The 22,922-nt window shown below is 40.4% G+C and overlaps 1 long non-coding RNA gene across 1 annotated transcript in view; it reads right to left on the minus strand.

Annotated features, from left to right (window-relative positions):
* Positions 1-11,052: 11,052 nt before the first annotated feature.
* Positions 11,053-22,922, minus strand: part of LOC116101129 — a 31,597-nt gene continuing 19,727 nt past the window's right edge. The window contains exons 2-3 of the long non-coding RNA XR_004122798.1: positions 11,576-11,678; positions 11,053-11,094 (exon numbers count right to left, since the gene is read on the minus strand). This is a non-coding gene — a long non-coding RNA (uncharacterized LOC116101129). The remainder of the gene's footprint in view (positions 11,095-11,575; positions 11,679-22,922) is intronic.

Here is a 22,922-nt window from a genome sequence, read left to right on the forward strand (position 1 = left end):
ACTAGATGTTCAAGATCAACGAGTCAGTAGGTTTGGAGAGATCTGAAAGCTGTAAGAGAACCAGCTGACCCAGAACTGTCCTTAGCCTGAAAGTGGCCGTGTCCCCAGTCCTGTTCATGTCATCTTCCTTCTGTCTGAAACTGTCCAAATTCACACTCTCTGTAAGAACACTGGACATATTGGATTAAGGTCAACCATGATTTTGATGACCTCATTTTAAAATAAATATCTCTGAAAAAAAAAAAAATCCTAGCTCCAGACTGTTATATCTGAGGCACTGGGGCTCAGAACTCTAACAAGGGAATTTGGGGAGAGACACAGCACAAAACATAATGATCTGCCTCAAGCCTTTTCTTTCTTTCTCTATCTCTCTCTGTCTGTATCTCTCTCCCTTCTTCTCTCTCTCTCTTTCCTTTCCTTCCTTCCTTCCTTCCTTCCTTCTCCCCCTCCTTCTCTTCCTCCTTCCCTCCCTTCCTTCCTCTTTTCTTCCTTTTTCTGCTTTCTTGCTTTAAGGAATCCTTTCTAACACCACTTCCTGATATTTGAATTCTTTTCTTAGCGGTCCCTTTAAGATCACTGTATCCAGCATAAAAGTTTTCAGGGCCCATTTTAGATTGTGCTAACTTTCTCCGAATGTTTGGAAGTCAGCTCCTTCATTTTTGTGTTACGAGTACTCTGCACACTGAAACTACCTGTGTTGTAATGCAATATGCTGCTGAAATGATTTATTTAGTTTGGGTCTTCTCTAGCCTCTGATGGGGGTAAGTTGGTTTAGTGTGTGCTCTTGTGATATTCCTCATCTTGTTTACCTCTTCTGGTCCTAAAGTTTTGGGTCACAGATAATGTCTTCTCAACACAGCTTTGTTCCTCTAACCTCCCTTTTGCTGTGATGATCAGATCAATCACATCTTTATAAGTTAGAGGTTCCCATATGGGATGATTTGCATTCCGTCGCACACAGGTGCTTCTTAGGTGGGTTAAGACAAAAATGAGAGGGCTTGGCATCTGTGCTGTCTTCGTAATTACTTAATTAACTCTCAGGGCTCTTCGATTTTTCATGGAGGTTTAAATGACTCCCTCTGATTGCTCACGTTTATCCCAAAGAACATACTTCACTATATCCGTTGTAAAGAATTCTAATAGGCACAAATTCTCTCTGCTTTGTCCCGCAATGTTGTGACTGTGCCTTCCATTTTGAAAGATGGTTGGCGTATGTAAATTTCTGGTTGACAGCTTTTGTTTTTCCTTCAGCCCTAAATGCTTCATTCCATTCTGTGGCCTTGTTGGTCAGCAGCTCTGTTTTAGAGGCCATTCTTGAATGTGCTGTGTCATTTTGTCTTACAGCTTTTAAAGTTTCCTCTCTATCTTTGTTATTAAAAGTCACCGTAAGTGGTGGCTGTGGAACCATTGATATCACCCTTCTTAGACCAGGCTGAATTTCTTGAATGTTCAGAGTACCATCGTTTGTCCAATCTGAGGACTTTTCAGCCAGTTAGGTTTTGGCTCCTTCCCATCATTCTCCCTTCTAATGTCTCCCTATACATCTATCTGTAAGTGCTCTCATGGCTCTGTAGGACTCTTCTCATTTCTCCCTATTGATCCTGCCATTACTTTAGATTACCTAGACGAAATCATTCTGATTTAGTCTAAATCCAATTAGTCTAAATTCTGATTTAGTCTAAATCAAATCTGATTCACTGGGCAGTCCCCATCAGCTCTCCAGGCAGGATTAAATGTTTTATTTTAATTATTGTACTTTCAACTCTAAAACTTTTGTTTAGTTCATTGGTTACAATTTCTCTTCATTTTCACTCTTTTTGGTTCCCTATTTCTTTGTACCTTCCTTTACTTCTGTCAGCCTGGTTTTCATTAGTTTTGAACACAGTGACGTGGCTGCATTAAAGACCTACTTAGTCTTATAGGTTGTCTTATAGGACATTTCTAAAACCCAACTTCATGTCCCCATTCTGGATTATGATCATAAGTTTTAAAAGTATCTCATAGGTTTTGTTGTTGGAAACAGAACTTTTAATATGAAGCAACTCCAAATACTGATTTCCCCTTTCCATAATTATTTACTGACATTCATTGTGAAGTTGCTTGGCTGGTATAGCTTAACAGAAGCTTAGTGCCTGTGGTATGAACTGTCTGGTGGCATCTTGAGGGACTGTAGCCTTGGGCATAGGTGCAATTACCTGGAGTACCTGAGCTTGGCAGGGCTCTTTGTTCCATTGTGATTGCTGCAGGACTGCCTTGGTTAGAGTAGCTGTAAAGGTTTACTAATTGTTGCTAATCGTTATTCAGACAATGCTTCTGTGGCATGAATTGCTTCACGGTCTGATCTATTTGAAGTCTGGTTCAGGGAGAGCTTCTCATCTTCACAGTACTTCCTTCTCCTGGCTATCCATGGTGACCTAGGTGACCTGTGGTGCTGGTTGCTTCTACTGAGCCAGCTGCAAGCTCTTAGCTGTTGTCACCAAAATCCACTGTTCTCTGAGAAGAGTTTCCTATTCACACAGTTCTGAATCAACTCAGAGGGTGGTATCTTACTTGCTGTGACCAAATTTCTGAGCCACTCCCTGGTTCCGAGAGCAAGACAATAATCCACCTCTCCTCCATAGCGATCTGGCTTTATGGATACTGAGCATCAGCAGTAGCATCTGTCCCTGTAGAATTTCCACTCCCAGGGTGCAAAATTCTTCCTCTGAGAAAGCTGAGATAAGGATGATTGAACTCTCTGTTCCTGGTTGAACCAGTGGAGCTCTCAGTGGGGCTTCTGGAAGAAAGAACTCCTTGATATCTTGGCCACACTGATCTGGAAACTTGCCTCTGGAAGAGGCAGCTAAGCGAGGTTGGAAAGCGTTGGCCATTTATTTATCCTAGAGAAATTTAATAGCACTTGAGTGCTTTGTGGGAGGGAGGTTCCTCTGGAGGAGAACTCCCAGCATGCTGAGGGAAGGGTGAAGAGTGAAGAAGAGTGGACTGGAGTTCGGTATAGTCACTCGCTGTTATCAGCAAGTCCTGACAGCTTTTTGTAAACTCAAAGCATAGAATGTACTGGTTTAATATACACATGCAGTGCACAATGATTATCACATGAATCGATACATCTATCACCACCCCTGTTTTGAATTAGATCTCCGGGACCTCTTCACACTGACACACAGACACATCGTGTGCCCTTTGGTAGATGGTTTTCTCTTGCCCACATGCTCAGGAACCCTTACTCTGCTGCAGTTGTCTGAGGTAACTTCTTTGAATTCCACATGTCAATGACGTGGCAGTTTTGCCTTTGCCATGGCTTCTTCATTTAGCATAATAGTCCCTAGTCTCCTCCATGTTTTCCTCTGTGATTGAATGGGACCTGCTGCACATACTGTCAGTGCTTCCTTGGCATCTCTCCGTACCTTAGCCACTGAGACTGTGCAGTGGTAAACACAACAGCGGATATTTCTTTGATGTGATTGCATTTCCTTGTTATCTCCTCAGTAGCGGGATTGCTGTACCATATGGTAGTTCTAACTTTAATGGTTTTGAGAAACTTCTGAGTAGTTTTGAACAGGTACTGAACTAGCAAGGATCTCTACCAAAGGTATGGGGGGGGCTTGCTTTCCCCATCTCCTTCCCACTATGTAAGTGTGTCATCTTTCTTTGAGCGAGGGAGTTATTTTAACCAGTGAAGTGATGTGTCGCTTTGTCTTAATTTGCTTTTCTCTAATGATCAGTGATTTCAAACACCTTTTTTATATATGTATATTGATCATTTGTCATATCTTAATTGGGAAAAATATCTGTTCTAGTCCTTTGGTCCTTTTGATTTTCAAACATTCTTATTTACTTATTGACTGGCAGTAATTACATAGCTTTCAGGAGCAAAGCATCCATGATTCAGTACATTTATACACTACATCATTTTCAACTCGAGATATTTGTGCTATTTGCCATCCCCAGTCTTTATCATTTGTTGTATTTATCATCTATTTGCAGTGAGAACATTAGAAATCCTCTTGTCAAGCTTTGTTGAATTCTACCATACAATATTTTGACTGTAATCATTGTACTACTATAAATTATCTGACTGTGATTCTGTATCTGTCGGCCAATTTCTCCCAACCACCTCTGCATTTCCTGGTTCTCCTTAACAATTTTTGTTTGCTTTGTTTTTGTTTTGTTTTGTTTTGAGGCAGGGTTTCTCTGTGTAGCCCTGGTTGTCCTGGAATGCACTGTGTAGACCAGTTTGGCTCTGAACTCAGAGATCTGCCTGCCTCTGTCTCCCAAGTGCTAGGATTAAAGGAGTATGCCACCACTGTCTGGTTCAGCTGTTTTGATTTTTACTACTTGTTTTGGCTATTTTAGATTCTACGTATTAGTGTAACTGAGATATTTGTTTTGGGGGCCTCCTCTGCCCATTTATAAATTCAATTATTTATTCTTTGCTATTGACTCACAGAAGTTCCTTATATATCTTGAATATTAACATTTTTCTTTTTCATAATTTACTTTTTAAATTTACTTTGCATCCCAATTGCAGCTGGCTCCCTCATCTCCTCCCTGTCCTGCCCTTACAAATACCCCCTCTTCTCCTTCAAGAAGGGGAAGCCCCCCTTGGGTACCACCCTACTGCAGGTCATCTAGTCCCAGCAGGGCTAAGTACCTCCTCTCTCACTGAGACCCAATCAGACACTTCAGGTAGGGGAAGGGGATCCAATGGCAGGCAACAGAGTAAGAGTCAGCCCCTACTCCAATCGTTAGGGGACCCACATGAAGGCCAAGCTGCGCATCTACTACAAATATGTAGGGGCCCTAAGTCCAGCCCCTGTATGCTCTTTGGTTGGTAGTTCAATCTATGTGAGCTCCCCGGGGCCCAGGTTAGTTGACTCTGTAGGTCTTCTTGTGGTGTCCTTGAAACGCTCCCCCCACCCCCAGCTCAATCACTTCTATTCCCCCACTCTTCTCCAAGATTGCCAAGCTCTGCCTGATGTTTGGCTGTGGGTCTGCACCTGTTTCTTTCTGCTGCTTGATGAAGCCTCTCAGGAGACAGTTATGTTCGGTTCCTGTATGCAAGCACAGCAGAGTACATTAATAGTATCAGAGATTGGATCTCTCTCATGCAATGGGTCTCAAGTTGGGCCAGTTATTGGTTGGGCATTCTCTCAGTCTCTGCTCCATTTTTATCCCTGCACATCTTATAGGCAGGAAAAAATTTGGGTTAAAGGTTTTCTAATTGGTTGATGTCCCCCTCCTTCTTCTGGAAGTCCTGCCTAGCTACAGAGGTGGCCACTTCAGTCTCTATATCCTCCACTGGAAGGAATCTTAGCTAGGGTCATTCCCATAGACTCCTTGTAACCTCCTCCATCCTAGATTTTCAGCTAGCCCCAGAGATAGCACCCACAATTTTCATTCTCACTCCCAGCCCTCTCCTGTCTCTTTCCCCCTACACCTGATCACCATCCCCATATCCCTCCTTACTCCCTCTCCTACCCAGTTCCCTCTCTCCATCCACCTCCAATGACTATTTTGTTTCTCCTTCTGAGTGAGATGCACACATGCTCTCTTGGCCCCTCCTTATTACCCAGTTTCTTTGGGTCTGTGGAGTGTAGCATGGCTATCCTGCACTTTATGGCTAATTTCCACTTATAAGTGACCACGTACCATACACATCTTTCGGGGTCTGCATTACTTCACTCAGGATGATAGTCTCAAGTTCCATTCATTTGCCTGCAAATTTTATGATGTCTTGTTTTTAATAGCTGAATGGGGAGCGATGACTCAACCATTAAAGGATAGGCTCGCAACCAAAAATAATAGCTGAATAGTATTCCATTGTGTAGAGTATGAACGTCTTACCACACACATGGCTTACAAGTTTTCTTCCCTCCTATGGGTTGTCTTTCCATTTAGGTTACATTTTCTTCCCTATGCAGATGCTTTGTACTTTGACCTAGCCAGCTTGGTTGTTGCTTTTGTTGCCTAGACTTCAGATGTTCTAGATAAATCCCACTACCAAGTCCAGCATCGAGGGTTCTTCCCCTGTCTTCCTCTAAGTGTTTTATGATTTCAGATCTTACCTGCTTGCCTTTAATCTATTCAAAATTATCATTATAGGATATAAGGGTCCATGTTCCATTTAATTTTTCATGTGGCTATCCAATTTCCCTGGCACCATTGATGGCAGTAACATTTATTTTCTCCTTTGCATATTCTTACTACCCTTGTCTACACTAATTGACCACACAGATTTCCTTGAATAAATGTTTCTTCATTTCTGTATGGCCTTCAGCCATGTACAGAGACATTAAATAATTGCCAGGTTGTTTTTATTTAATGATGTTACCCGTTAAAGTTGTGTTCTGCAGACTCCATCCTGGAAGTCACATCCCTACAATTATCTTTAGATGAGACTTAACTGATTAGGGTAAAGGAGACAAATTAGTGTAAATTCAAAGAGAACAAACCTGGAGTGTAACTAATTTGTATATTAGTGGCAATTAGTATCTACACATAGATTTATTTGTAGCTCATTAACTGAAAACTTGCTTCATTTGTGCTGTGACTCATTAATTAGAAAGGTAGATGGAATGATGGGGCTCTAATGTGGTTTGACTTCTTAAATAAATTTCAAGATTTGGATATCAAATTGCAATGGAGCAGTAAATAGTGAGCAAAGCGATGAGGAATCAGTGGTTATATGCCTTGTCTATAATGCTCATAGACTACAAGGTCAATGTATTTCACACCCAGTAACTAGGCTGACCTTAATAAATCTGCTTTGTACCATATCTTATGTTACAAAACTTGCACAGTAAGAGGTGGTTTTATTTTCTAGATAACACAGCATCTGATTTAATTAGCTAAGAGATATTTATAGAGCACCTCCTGCCTAGAAATTCACCATATCAGAAGATACAAATGACTCAACAAGATAGCTGTTTCCAAGAAACCCATCCCCGCATTACTAATACATACATGCATTAGAATATAATTCTGAGATGGCATATTCTAGTGACAGGTGAGTAGTCCAGCAAGATTCAGAGGAAAATAAGGCCTGTAGGCTTGAAGTGATCTTTTTCTTTTCTAGTCAAAACTCTTATAAAGAATATCACCCCAGCCCTATATCATTGTAGTGGCTATTCCTGGTTGTCAACTTAACAGTATCTGGAATGAACTACAATCCAGAATTGGAAGACTCACCTGTGATCCTAATCTGGAGGCTGGGAGATACAAGTTTCTGACTTGGATCTTGGCATGGAGATCTTGAGGCACAGTGGCTATGAATCCCAGAAGATTAAGACAGGGAGATCTCTTGAGTTCAAGGTCATCTGGGACAAAGCAAGTCCCAGATCCAGGCGTGGTGGGGCGCACCTTTAATCTGGGCCACACCTTCTGCTGGAGACCTGCATAAGGACATTGGAAGAAGGAAGATTTGCTTTCTCTCTTCTTCGCCTGCTTGCCTTGTGGGACTGAGCAACTGCTAGATCCTTGGACTTCCATTCACAGCTGCTGCTGACCATAGTTGGGGAGTTGGACTACAGACTATAAGTCAACAACAAATTCCCTTACCATATAGAGACACAAGTTCTATGACTCTAGAAAACCCTGACTAATAAAATCATGATTCTTCATTTCATCCAGGCATCAGTGGGGAGACTTATCTCTCTCTCCCCCATGCAGTGTTAGCAGGGGAGTGGTGGTAACTGATAATTACATGAACTCTGAAGGGTTTCCTTCCAACATACTCCTTCTTGTAACTATTTAGAATCACTGAAAAAAAAATTGGTATCTCCTTGGATATTAATTTATTTAGATCCTCCTAAGCCCAAGAAGGGAGACTTTAAGACTATCCTGCACTAAACCTCAACCTAGATCCTTCCAGAAGACAGCAAGTACTTCTTTGCTCCCACCTCTAGGAGGGAAGAATGTTCACTGGAAATGAAAAGGAGGCTGAGTATTTCATAACCTTAGGTTATGGAAACCATCGCTAAAGGCACAGCTCAAAGTATAGTGTACAAAGCTCCCTGAGGCTGAAGAGCCCATGATGGATGACAGTTTGCCTTGCTACCAAGAGGTTGCATTAATAGGAGAAGGGATGTGGTGAGAAAACCTGGTGTGAGCTACCACTTCTCAGAGAAACTACTGCTGGCAAGAGTTCCTGCTATAGCTAGCTTCAGTCTACAGTCTCCAACAGAAACCAAATTTAGCTCCTGATGATCATCACTGATAGAAGCAGACCCAGTGGGGGCTTTCTGATGATACCTTAGTTAGAAACGTCTGTAGGTGGTACTAACCCATCCTGAAACATTTCATGGAGGTGAATTCTGAAATAGGGAGCACTTTCTCTATGTCAGACAAATTGGCCTTAATATAAATGAGGTTGGCTTTTTGCTATACCTCAAGCAAAAGGCAAAGTTTACAATAGGAAGTAAACTTCCCATTTATGAGCCTTGCTGTGGGTTTATATTCATGCCGTGTTACATTTTTCACTTGACATCTCCCCAATAGTCATTGCCTTAGTTTTTAAAAAAAAAAATCTAAAAACACAAAACCCTCCAAACAACAAAGTTCTACAGAAATGATTCAACAAGATAAATTAATACATATAGTATAAACTATCACACTGGAGGTGCTAAAAATGTATAAAACCCAGTTCTGTTCTTTCCTATCTTGACTCTAAATGAAGTGAAAAGTGATTGACATCCAAATGGTTTCACCAGCTGAGTTCTTCAGTTACAGCCTGTCTTTTATATTCCAGCAGAGGCAACCTAGGAGGATGCATCTTCAGCAACCTTGGGGATAAAGAGCTAGAGGTTAGCTTGCACCCATGACAGCCAGCACATTATTGCATAAAGATGGACCTGTAATTGATCTTGGCAATTTCATAAACCTTAGGAACCAACATTATCATTCCTTCTGTTCCTCATGATAACTCTAGAACCTATGATGGTTATGATGTTATGGAAGAATTGTCGTTATAAAAGATATTGTTTCTGAAAAGGTTTTCAGTGTAAGTTTCCCTCATGCATAGAAGCATCATGCCAAATTTCTTCTAACAGTCTACTGTCTGACTGATCCCTTCATGCCCTAGATCTGTGTTAGAGCTGCACCTTTGAGAGCATCAGTTTGCAATTCAAAATCTGAGCCTTCTTGATTTGCAATGCCAGATGATTGGGAACAAAATGGATGGTAAGTGATGGCTTGTGGCTTTGTGAGGTCTCCTTCCTTCAGCAGGTTGTAGAGTACCAAGCTGCCCCCTGGACTCTGTGCTTCATGTTTTCTGAAATGAGAAGCACATCACATGATGGCAGCAAGCAACTCATGATATGCCATAATCAGTTAAGACAGGGCTCAAAGAGTGACTGACACTTCAGAAACTCCTGAGGTCTACACTACTTTTTCCCATTTAACTCCATTCATTATCAAGGAGACTTAAAAGTTTTGGTTGATAGAAACAGGAAAGGCTTTTTTTCACATTATATATTAATTGTTTATATATCCAGATCTCTCAAATTGTATTATCCTTTCACAATTCAAACTGTACCCACAATTCAATTACTTAAGCTAATGTATCTGACATAATTGAGAAAGTATGCAATAATTATAAACATAAGCATTTGAGGCATTATTATATTTTAAAATCCATGCAATTCACAGAGATACTAATATTTTGGTTTGGTATCAACTGACTGACCTAAAAAACTCTTTGAAAATTATGAAATATTTATATCTGGGTTATAGTTCAAAGAACAATATAATTTAATTTTTGTCTACATATACTATAATATTAATACAGCCATGCTCAATAAAGTAAATTGAGATGTTTGTTTATCTAATAGCTTTCTTAAGATTTTATTTTATGCCAAGCCTTGCATTTTTAAAAGGCTATCTCTAGCTGGATACACAAACACAGTATTTTATATTCACTCTTAAAATAATCACAGTGCATGATGTGTATGTTAAAGAATATTGTGTAAAGGGTCATTGAAGTTCATCAGGTAATTTATTTTATCTAGGATTAAAACAGCCCTCTCAGACTTAAGGAAAATCCCAACTTAGCATGGAAGGTCAGCAACTAGGACAGTGACAGGAGGGCCTTTCTGTTGGGAAGAAAAAGCAACACAGAACAATAGCAAAGGAGAGATATGGGCATACATGGTGAGGTATACATCAACAGGGAGTGCTGGGGTGGTATCGAGCATATATTTTTATTACCTATATTTGAAATGTTGGGAAAAAAAGGTTCAGAGACTAATTATCAATGTACACAGAAGGCAATAAGTAATAAATACGTGTATGGAATTCCAAGCCAATTCTGTTTTATTTTGTTTTGTTTTGTTTTTACAGGTCAAAGACATAAAAGAAGACAGGTGGTCAACTGACACAAAAAATTATTTGCTGCAAATCTTTGACATGTAGGTAATACTATACATTATACATACATATAGCAGATTGAGTTACAAAGGGAATTCCAAGCAAGTCTGAACTACACAATGAGACCTTATTTGTATAGAAAGATAAACATGAAGAAGGGAGGAGTAAGAGGAGAAGGGGTAGGAGGTAGGGAGGGGGAGAGGAAGGAAAGAAAGAAAAAAGAGGAAGAATATAGGAGAAGGAAAGGAAGAGAAAATGAGGAGAAAGAATAAAAAGGAGAAAAAGAAAGAGGAGAAAAACATTTTAACGAAAACATGGTCCACTCTCCACACCCCATACCTTCCCCACCTGTCTCTAAGAGGATGTCCCCCACGCCCACACCACCAGACCTCCCCACTCCCTGGGGCCTCAAGTCTCTCGAGAGGGTTAGATGCATCTTCTCTGACAGAGTCCAGATCCAGCAGTCCTCTGTTATATATGTGTTGGGACCTCATATCAGCTGGTGTATGCTGCCTGGTTGTGGCTCAGTATCTGAGAGATCCTGGAGGTCCAGGTTAGTTGAGACTGCGGGTCTTCCTATAGGATCACCCTCCTCCTCAGCTTCTTCCAGCTTTCCCATAATTCAACCACAGAGGTTACCAGCTTCTGTCCTTTGGTTGGGTGTAAGTATCTGCATCTGACTCTTTTAGCTGCTTGTTGGGCCTTTTGGAGGGCAGTCATGATAGGTTCCTGTTTGTAAGCACAAGACAGCATCAGTAATAGTGTTAGGCCCTGGGGCCTCCCCCTGAGCTGGATCTCAATTTGGGCCTGTCACTAGACCTCTTTTTCCTCAGGCTCTTCTCAATTTTTATTCTTGCAGTTCTTTCAGACAGGAGCAATTCTGGGTCAGAATTTTTGACTGTGGGATAGAAACCCATCTCTCACACGATACCCTGTCTTTCTGCTGGAGATAGATTCTACAAGTTCCCTCTCCCCACTGTAGTATATTTTATCTAAGGTCCTTCTCTTTAAGTCCTCAGAGTCTCTCACCTCCCTGGTCTCTGGTACATTCTAGAGGATACCCCCCATCTCCTACCTCCCAAGGTTGCCTGTTTCCATTCTGCTGGCCTTCAGGGCTTCAGTCCTGTTCCCCCACCAATACTTGATCATGTTTCCCTCTTCCCCTCCCTGTTGCATTTCCCATCCAGGTCCCTCCCTTTGTACTCCCCACCTGTGATTTCTTTCTTCTCCCTCCCAAGGGTGATTGAGGCATCCTCACTTGGGCCCTCTTAGTAGCCTTCTTGAGCTCTGTGGACCAGTAGGGGGGATAACATCTGGTTTGTAAAAAAAAGATTAAAGAATAAAGAAAAAGAGCTTCAACTAATTTACATGCATGTCAGAAGCTCACAAACAAGAATATATATATATGTATATATATATATATATATATATATATACATACATACATATATATGCCTGAGTTCTAGAATATTTTATCTTGACTTTGCAATAAAAAATACTTTTTAATTAAAAATTATAGCCAATGCTTCTAGTATTAGATGTTGAAGTTCCTATAGTGGAGCTATACTGTAGGAGGAACATAGGTTACTGATGTGTCCAGACACACTGCAATAGCTCAGATTACTAGGAAACTCACCAGTGACCAAGAGAGAAAGGATATAGGCCTTCAAAAATTCATTAAGATTTGAAATATGGGATACAGATGATAATAACAACAAGGCCTGTGGAGTTATAGGTATAAACAATCATTAATCCAGAACACAAAATACAAACTACAAAGCCTCTTTCACAGTATTCGGGGGGGGAGGGGGGTTATGGTATATGGAAGGCAGATTTGCCTGAAAATAAGATGCATGATCTGATTGTGAATGTCAAGTTTAAAAGGCTTAATTTAAGGCTAGGGAGATGGCTTGATGGTTAAGAGCACTTATAATTCTTGTAGAAGAATGAGTTTGGATCACAGAACTCATACAGTGCCCCATAACAATTTATAACTCTTGTTTCAAGGGATCTTCTGACATCTTCTAACTTCTAAGGGCCCTGAGTATAAATAGGGTATACATACATACACACAGACAAGATAGACACAAAAAGTAAAATGAATAAAAATAAATATTTTTTTCTTTTTTTTTAATTCTTTGATATTTTTTATTAGATATTTTCTTTATTTATATTTTCTTTATTTACATGTAAATTTCTCCATTCCCAGTTTCCCCTCCAAAAAACAAAGAAACAAACAAAAACAACAAAAGCAAACCCCTGTTGCCTCCCACTTCCCCATGCCTGCCACCCCGCCCTCTCCCACTTTCTGGCACTGGCATTCCCCTACACTGGGGCACAGAACCTTCACAGGACTGAGGTTCTCTCCTTCTATTGCTGATCGAAAGTTTTATTTTTTTCATGAAATCTCATATACCTTTCCTCCCTTTGAGTGTGTGTGTCTCTATGTGTGTATGTCTCTGTGTGTGTCTGTGTGTGTGTGTCTGTGTGTGTCTGTGTGTGTGTGTGTGTGTGTGCAAGTATGTTCCTAGTTACTATTTCAACTCTTTGTGGCAGGGGTCTCTCAACAAAATCCAGAACTGGTAAAGTAGTCTTGCCAACCAGATGGCTCTAAGTATCTGTATCTGTCTTCTGAGGCTGCAATTATAGGTAGAATGTCACACCCACATGACTTTTAGGTGAGTTCTGGGGATCTGAACTCAGGTCCTCTTGCATAACTCTCAAGTGCTTTACCTGCTAAGCCACCTCCCTAGCCCTAAATGTTCTAAAGCTACAACTGTGACAGGGAAAAAGGATGCACTCTGGGACTTAGGATAAAGTAATCCAAGGTGGCTGAGTATGAGAACCCTGACTCTTCAGAATCTAAAAATCTTTCTGAGCCTACAGAATTATTCCATTGTTCTTTACCTAAAAAGGTTACAGATGTATCCCTAGAGCCCAATGTTATAAAATGATGTCAATTCTCTTCAATACTGGTATCTGCTAGTAAAGGCTCTGGTACTGTTGAGCTGGTTAATGTACAGTCAATAACTGGATAGAAACCAGCTTTCAAATGCATTGCTGCTCTCTAGATCCAAATGTTTCTATTCCTTTAGGCATTTCAAAACTCTGTCTATGGCAATATTGTCATACTTTTGCAGTCACGTGGCTCATGCTATTCACAGTATGACTTTTGTATGGATAAAAAACTCTCCAGTCCCAAAACAATATCAGATTTGCTCAAGTTATAGTTAACGCCACCCACATAGGATCTTTCTATGACAATGGAATTTATTTAGTAGCTCTTTCTCTCTTTCTTTTTTTTTTTTTTTTTTAAGAGAGGGTTTCTCGGTGTAGCCCTGGAACTCACTCTGTAGACCAGGCTGGCCTTGAACTCAGAAATCTGCTTGCCTCTGTCTCCCATATGCTGGGATTAAAGGCGTGCATCACCACTGCCCAGCTAGCTCTTTCTCTTAAGGTCAACTTCTACTTGGCCATCCAAAGGAGTAGCTGGCATTTCTCCACCCCTTGGGACCTTGGGACTAGGCTCTTAGTTCTACTGTAACACTATCAAAGCCCCTAAGATAATTTGTCTGTTTACTTTACATAATAAAACATTCTGTTGGTGGATGAAGGAAGTATCCACATACCAGAAATATTCACAAAGTTCTTTGGCATGAAAGATGTTATACAAATAAGAGAATATGTCTGGAATAAGTGGGTAGCATCCAAGCACAGGCTCCTTTGGAGTGTTTGAAATGTGAGAAATTCTACAGTGGGACAAAAAAGACTTCCCAGTGATTTGATTATGATGCAGCCCATTCACTAGCCACTTCAACCCTGAGCTACATTGAGGGATCCACGACTCAGGTCCAGAGATCAATGCAAGCAAAGTTAGGTCCTTGTGGAGTACCTCATTGTTTTCTTAAACCTAGCATTACATGATGGGAATTGTCCTCACTTATTTTTTTTCTGTGCAGGAAGCACTTCATAAAATACAATGGTGAAATAAATTCAGGTCAGAGTGTGTTATCAAAACTGGAATACAAAGACACATATATTTAAGATGCATTCCACTCTGGATGAGTGTACAGTTTGTCAGAGAAATCAGAGAAGCTGAAAAAAAAATGAAGATAATAAAACATACCATAAACAAGATATCCTTGGGACTCTAGTAATAAAGGAGATTAATTGTAAATGGAATTGGACTGGGGTCACAAGAAAGGATACATCCTTTAAGATTCTCTACACAGAGGGGCTAGGGGGTAAGGAGAAGAGAAGAGGGAATTCTCAGAAGCATCCATGAAGGCTCAGGGAGTGGAAGCCCTGAGCATCACCACAGACTCCTATATAGTTTGGTTTGAATGAAGCATGAAGACACTGAAAAGAAAGGTTATAAATTAGGTCTGTAAAATCAAGTTGAGGCTGGATTGTAAAGAGCATCATAAATCATGCAAAGAAGTTTGGATTTCATTTTCTCTACTGGAAAGTCAATTTTCAAAGAACCAGATTTCCTATAGTACCAGGTGTTCCAAGGGCTATTATTATTCCTGGGCACGTTAGTTCTATCGAATGTTCATAGATGGTATTCTCTAACACCTATGTAGCATGTGATTGAAGGGAGAAGGACAAATTCCCTGAATACATAGCATGGAATCATGATTATGGGAAACAGAATTCACAGAGTTTTCTAAAATCTGCTCAGTTGACACATCTAATAAGTCAAACAACTTCACATGTATACTGGCCTCAACAGGTTGCTGCCTCCTAAAAAGGTGCCTGCTCTTCTAATCTTCAGTCATATGTTATTGGCTTAGGCCAGTGGTTCTCAACCTTTCTAATGCTGTGACCCTTTACTACAGTTCCCCATGTTATGGTGACCCCCCCCAACCAAAAACTTTTTTCATTGCTAACTCATAATTATGATTTTCTTACTGTTATGAATCCTAATGCCAATGGTGTGTTTTCCAGTGGTCTTAAGTGACCTCTGCGATAGGATCATTCAACCCCTAAAGAGATCACAACTCACAGGTCAACCCGCTACCGAGGCAAAGAAGAAGAACAAGATGCTGTTTGTTGATGGGGATGGAGACATCACTCAGACATTAAAGTGATGGCTTCCCAAGTGGAAGATCTGATGCTGTTTGCTGATGGGAATGGAGACATCACTCAGCCACTAAAGTGATGGCTTCACAAGCAGAAGATCTGAATTTGGACCCTCAACACCTGCATTACACCTGCACCTGTTGGGTGTAATGGTGTATTTGGCTGTAATTGCAGCACTATGAGATTAATGAAGGTGTATCCTTTAAGCATATTGGCCTGTCAACCTAGCTGAATCAATGATCTTTAGGTTCAATAAAAGACTGTCTTAAAAATATAAGGTGATGAGAGAAAGAAGAAGACAACCAATGTTAAACTCTTACCTCCACAAGGACTAGCAACACCTCTCACACACACATACATGTGCACACACATATACATATGCAGACATATATGCAAGTAAGTATATAAGAGTTTGATACAATAATTACCAATATTTATGGTGTCTTGCCTAGATGACTAGTTACCTTTATCTGATAGCATGTGGGTACCACAACTGAATGTCTATTGAAGCTCCCTGCCAAGGAAAGCATGTGGGTTTTAGTAATGATGAACCCCAGATTTTGCTTGCCTTTCTAAAGTTATGATCCTTTTAGGGGAGAAATAGTTGAGAAAGAGTATATAAATATGCATCCCTGCGACAAGGCCGGGGGTACACTACATAGCAACTAAGGCTCTGTTGCTGTTATTCTGGTTTTGATCAACCTTGCCCGCTTCACTGTGTTGAGAGAAGTAGAAAGGTAGCATATTTGACTGTTAGAACTCTTTCCTAAATCCTCTCCTCATGGCCTTAGGTTTCACTAACTATGCATATGTTTAGTTGAACAAATATTGGGTGAGTAATTACCAACCACCAAGGTGCTAAATCTTGTGTAGTGAAAAAAGATCGATAAATCAAGGTGATGGTAAATGGAGCTTCCAATCTGGTTAGGGAGATGTGAGACCTCTTTAGGCCTTGAGCCTCATCTGTAAGATGGGAAGAATAATACAACCTTCTTCGTGGTTTCATTGGAAGGATCCTGACTATATACCTCTGAAGAAACTAATACCTAACACCAAGGTTTTCAGTTACTCTGTTATTTTATTTATTTATTTATTTATTTTGGATACCATTACTATAACTTATCCTGCATATGGAGAACATCAGAAAACCCAGCAATCAAGGGCTCTAGTATTTTAGACAGTAAGAAAATTCCTTCTTGATCAAGCTGTAGTATTAATATTTTAGTTATGTGCTGACTCCAAATCTTGAAGGCCAGCACTTAGCTTTAGAATACAATCAGTGTTAGGCCAACCTACCACATCAAGCCACCTCAGAGTCTTCCATAAGATCTGAGGTGTGAGCAAGACCTTGAAGGATAGAGGAAACCCAATTTGACAGAGAAGAGCATGGGAAATAGTCTTGGTAGAAGCCTAATAAAATTTTTTTGGACAAAGGGGATACATATTACTTCGAGTGGTGATGTTACAAGACCAGAGGACTTCATGAAGCTAACTCAAAGTATCCGACAAGGCAAAGTCTCCTATTTCTCCTTCCTCGTTGCTCACTTGGTCTCTGTATCTATTTTCTGATTCAGGATGGACATTCCAACCATCCCTTGTGACCATGGAATGTTGGTTTTTTGAGAGAGCGCCAAGCATTCTTCTGCACCATTGATCTATCTTCTAACCCATAGGGAAAATGACCTTAGGGTGTGGTAATTTAAAGGGAGCCACACACACCCGGTTTACTCTCCCATGAAATTTCAAATTACACACACAATGACTTTCAAATTAAAAAAAAAAAATCTGATTCTACTTTGGGCAGTGAAGGCCATAGTAAAGAAAGTGCAGGAACCATGAAGGGAAAAGGTGGATAAGAATCCCCATCTGTGCTGGTACTGAGCAGCCTTTATTAGGAATGTGAAAGAGAAACCCCTGCAGTGAAGGCTGGATTGGCTCCAGGGTCGGGGCCCACAGAAAGCAGCAGCCACAGTCACTGACACTTTTGCCAAGACAAGGATTTCCAGGCTCTTGCTCCACATTCATATGCTTGTCTAAAGAGAAGAAATATTTTGTTTTGAAAATGTCCTGAAGTCTGCTATTTCTAGACCTCAACAAACTTGAAGGAAAAAAACATCTACTGACTCAAAGAGGTTCTTTGGGTAACAAATCACAGGTCTACACATTTTAAGCTGTAGAGGTGAAGCAACAAGGTGAGCAGATGTGACTGATGTATGCAGACCTGCAAACTCTGCAAGAGTGGAATTCCAGAGTCCGGATCTATTTATTTGTACTGTGACTTAACCTAAAAATATTTGAACTTGCTAAAATTCAAGGTGATACCCTGAGCCAGGCACAGAATACCTACTGTCATAATTGAGTTCTGTATTTTCCAAACAAATGCTTTATTCTGTCCAGGGAGCATGTTCTTTTTTAATTCTCCTTTTTCCCAGGTGAGGGCATTTTGAATGGGACAAGCCATTCAAGTGAGTCACTTGAGTACAGACCATACTCTTCATTGTTGACTCAGATCTGAACCCCAAGGAAAATGTCCTTCACACAGAGGACCTTTCCAAATCAAAGTGTTTATTGAGGTACAAGATTCAGGTATGTGTACCAATCACAAATATGCAAGTCTTCAAATTTTGATAGCATGAAAATTCCTGTGTATCCTGTATATTGATCAAAAGAGAGAACATTATTTGAGTCATTGGTACCCCTATCAGACAACCATTGTTGTGATTTCTAACATTACAAGTGGTGACTTCTGCATGCCTTTGGGCTTATATGAGCTTATTAAACACTGATGACTGTTTATGTCTGGCTTCTTTCATCTAGCACCGTGTAGTTGTAATTCATTCATTGCCATGTAGATTTTACTTATTTAAAAGATTATGACTTTCTTTTTCACTATATAGAATTTGTATTTTGGAACTAATTCAAGTGACAGTTGAACATTTTAAAAGACTTTTAGAATTATTATTTTGTGTAAATGGCAGGGGACTGGTTGGGGGCCACTCATGTGTGGGTGCTTATAGATGGTATGCGTATATGAAGTTGGAGTTAGGGGCAGCTGTGAGTAGCCTGGTGTGTGCTAGGAAATTTAACTTGGCTCATCTGAAAGAGTACTAGGTATTTTAATGGTGGAGTCATCTCTCTAGCTCCAATTATGAACATTCTTGTATTATACCCTTGAATAGAATTGTTACAGATAGTTTTGGAACTATATACTAGAAAGTAGGCACTGGAATAAAATCATGGAAAGACTAGAATCTAACCACAAATGCATTAAGCTGCAGTAAAGGGCAGTGATGGGCCAGCAGATACTCTTCATTGTCTTTAAGAGGTGTATGCAAGAACTCTTTGGGCTGTGTGGAAGAATAGGATTGGGGATAGAGTTAGGATAAAGCTTCCCAGTGGATGTGACACTGAGATTACATTTTGAAATATAAAGAAACATTGACCAGGGAACAGAGTGGAGAAAGGACAGGGAATGGAATGGGATGTGGAAAGGCAATGATGAACGAGAAAGCAAGTAGAATGCAGAGCCCCTTGTTTAGGACAATAGATGAAGGGAAATGTGTGTGGAGAACAGGGGGACTGGGTAGGTGAGCTGGTGTGCTACCTTGAAGAAACTTGCTTGCCACCTATGGAATGCATTTATTCATTATCCTGAGTAGGACAAGAGCTATGGAAGACTCTAGGGTGATGGGATGCTATGAACAGCTCATTCAGTGGCTATGTAGAATCAAAGATAGAAGAAAACAGAGGGTCCTTGAAGATGGCAAGTTACTATATATAAGATGCTTTATTTGGGTAAGTGGAGAAGGAATTGCATCTTATAATGGAAACTAGCTGAGTCTTTGAGGAAAGCCTGGCATTGGCCCAATACCCTCAGTGAGAATCTGGATGGCTTCTTTGGGAACACGAAGTATGTAAGAGAAAGTAGGGTAAAGGAAGTGTGTGTGGTGGGGAGCGTGCCAAGTTTCAGTGTGCAGAAAATGCACACAGTAAATCACGCAGAAAGCTTTTGGGGCCGACCAGCCACCTGCTGACAGCTGACTGGTGCAGCCAAGGAGCCTCTGCGTGAGAGCGGAAAGGAAAAGCATATGCAATTGGAAGTACAGGCCAGAAAGCAAGCACACTACAGCATGGAGATGAGAGCAGTGCCAAGCTCTGACAGCAGCTGCCTGTCCACTCAGAGACTAAGGGAGAAGGCTGGGTGGAGACAAGCCAGGCCTCATCCCTCCCCATTCCATGATAGACTCCACAGAGGCTTCTAGGCATGTGTATGCAAAATAGTTTTGCTCCATTTCACTCCGTGTTTACATGTATCTGTAGAGCAGAGGTTGTCACATTGTGTAAAAAGTCCTGGAAATGCACAGTAGTTAAGACATTAGGTCTGCAGAACACACACTAGTACAAGGAAAGACACATGAGTTTTGTAACTAGAACCAGAGTTTGAGATGTGATTTCCTCTTTGGTGACTGAGTAAAGAATGTCAAGTCACTTCATTTGCTTAGCATTTAGTGTCCTCATCAATAAATAAAGGGTAGCAAATGCCTCTCCTATTTTTCCTTGCTGCCCTAATTTCCCTCCTGTTTATGTGGGACCCAGTTTCTCCATCTTCCATTCCTAGGAAAGCCGACAAAGATTACATGTTTTACACATGTAGGTATCATATGTGTGATGGCTAGTGCCAATTGTTAACTGTACATGTTCCAGAATCATGTGGGAGATGGGCTTCCAAGCCATGATAATGGGACATTATCTTGACTACATTGATTAAAGAGGGAAGACCCACCCACTATGGGAGGCCCCAGTCCCTGCTATAAGAAAGGAAACTGAGCCTGCCTTGAGTAGCATGCCTGCTCAAGTTGCTCGTGGTCTCTGACTGTGGACGATGTGTGACCAGCTGCTTCACTCCTGCCGCCATGGCTTCCCTGTCATGATGGGCTATACCTTGAACGATGAACTAAAATAAGTGTCTCTACCTTCTTGAAGTTTCTTTTGTCATAGTATTTTATCCCAGCAATTGGAAAGGAAGCCAAGATGGTATCTTATTTGATACTTTTCCTTAACAAAGCAAGTAATTCATGAAAGAGTTAAATAGACACTGACTGAAAGAGCTCAGTAATCTCCCTCTACAAGTATACTTTTTATCTACCAATGGATTCAGAGAAATGCTGGTAGAAAAGTGACCTACAATTGGAGAGAAAGGGTGAGTTCCCTTTTGTAAGAAGTTTTCAAGGAAGGGGGTGGGATGGGGTCACCTCTCTGTAGAGTTTCACTCAGCATGATTCTCATTTCTCTTCTCTCCCTAGAGTAAAACTAAATGAAACCTTAGATTGGTTTTAAGGTTCTGGCTAGATAAATGTTTAAGAGCCAATAAAGCTGTCAGCATAGATCAGGCTAAACCCAGGTGAGCCAGCCCTCACAGTAATTCTCTCATGGCCTCAGGGTGCCAGGCAGCATGAGCCAAGAGGAGCCAAAGCCTGCTCATCCCCTGTGTGCAGAGCTAGACCTTATAGAAACATGAACACATTTCCCCATGTGCTTGGATATGTAGTAGAAGGCCTCGTCAAACAGCAGAGCCATGGAAAGAGTGGAATGATATAGTGGAGACACATAAAAACCACACAGTGGAGGCACATAGAAACTCACACTCTCAGAGTTTCTTGAGGCTTTTTGGTGGGTGAAAATGGTTTTTCATTATGGAAGGCAGTTTGGTGGTATTAAAAAGTATACATATCTAATAACCACACACTTCTAGATTTTTGCCAATAGAGACACGTACAAGAATAGACAGATGACCAATATAGTTGAATTTTATAGCTTTGCCTTTTTGTTATTTATTTTTAATGATTAAAAATGAAGAAGAAACACAAAAAAGTCTCATTGATTGGGAACTGGTCAAGTGAGTGCTAAGATCATGCAGAATTGTATGTAGCATTTGGTTGGAAAGCTATCCAATTCTACTGTTGTGACATGAACTTGGGAGCCAAACTTCCCAACCTCAGATGCTTGTGGCACTGGAAAAGTTTCTCCTTTTCTTTGAGCCTTAGTTTGCTCAAATACAAAGTAAGGAAAGTGCTACTGTTTGACACATAGAGGGACTGACTGTGAGCTTTGACCGAAATTAATACATCATGTGTTTATGACCTTATCTGATTCATAACAAAGCACTGTTAATAACTGTTAACATTAAATTAAAACTAACCCGCATGACTTAGTTATCTGGAGGCTGAGACTGTGGGGCTTGAAGAGAAAGGTACTTTCAATTTTTTTTATAATACTATCTGAATTGTTTCCACTGAGCACATTTTTATTGAAATAATGAATTAAATATTGCCACTAAAAGTGTAGTGGGTAACAAGACAGTTGCTCTAAGAGTTTGGCATGTGACAGGGACTTTAAAAAAGAATCAGTTATTCCAGCTGATTGTATATTCAATTCATTATCAACTGAGCAGCACTTGATATTTAGCCCCCTAAATTTGTGATGCATTTTAAACTTAACAAATGTGCTTGTACCCCATAGACCTGTCTCATTCTTACCAGAATTTCTCTCTTCTCTTGTTGTATAAGTAGAGAAAAGGGAGTTCTGAATTTGGGGGTTTTCTTTTCTCTTTCCTTGATTCCTTCTTTCCCTCCCTCCCTCCTTCATTCCTTCCTTCCTTCCTTTCCTTTTTGTTGTTGCATTATTTTCACCCTCTATTTTTCCATGGGTTAATTTTGTTAGTTGACTATTTCATATATTGTAAGATATTCTGATTACTCTGTCTCCCTTACATTCTTTCTTATCTTCCTCGTATCCCTGTAATTGTTGTTTTATTTCTTAAACAACTAACAAGAAAGTTGATAGTTGGACAAAATTGAAGCTTAGAGCATTGGAGGCTCGTTTCAGATAACAGAGTAGATGAAAAGACCAATTTACAATGTGCAAGCTGCCTCCATTAAATGACAAATTCTCTGTAAAATTGTCCTTGACAGCTAAAATAAAATAAATCTCTAATATTTCCCTCTGCAATCAAATATCTGGTTTGAAAGAATCGTGAGTTTCAGTGGGTCACAGGAGAGATGGCCAACATTTTAGTTTCTAGAGTTTATAGCTAGAGCTGGTATAACTGCCTCGGGACACAACTGAGCCATGATTGACAAGTGACACTGTAGACCATGCTCTTGGCTTTGCCTACAGCAACCTCAGGTACAACAGTGCCAGAAAGGCTGAATGTTATCCCTGCCTCCAAGAAGCAGCAAACTGATAACCTTGGTACAACAAAGAGGAAAACTCAAAATGGGTCCAGTGGGATAGAGTCAAGAGCACAATAACAATGAACGTATTTACAACAATAGGCCAATTAGTCCACTACTTACTTGACCTGATGCAAGCCTTTTTCTTTTTTGCTTCCTGGCCTTGTCACTTGTAGATATAAACTCATTGACAGATGGTGTCTCAAGTGCATTTCACCTGTCTATGAATTCATGTGTACA

This window comes from Mastomys coucha, unplaced genomic scaffold, assembly GCF_008632895.1.
Source record: "Mastomys coucha isolate ucsf_1 unplaced genomic scaffold, UCSF_Mcou_1 pScaffold21, whole genome shotgun sequence".
Classification (NCBI taxonomy): domain Eukaryota; kingdom Metazoa; phylum Chordata; class Mammalia; order Rodentia; family Muridae; genus Mastomys; species Mastomys coucha.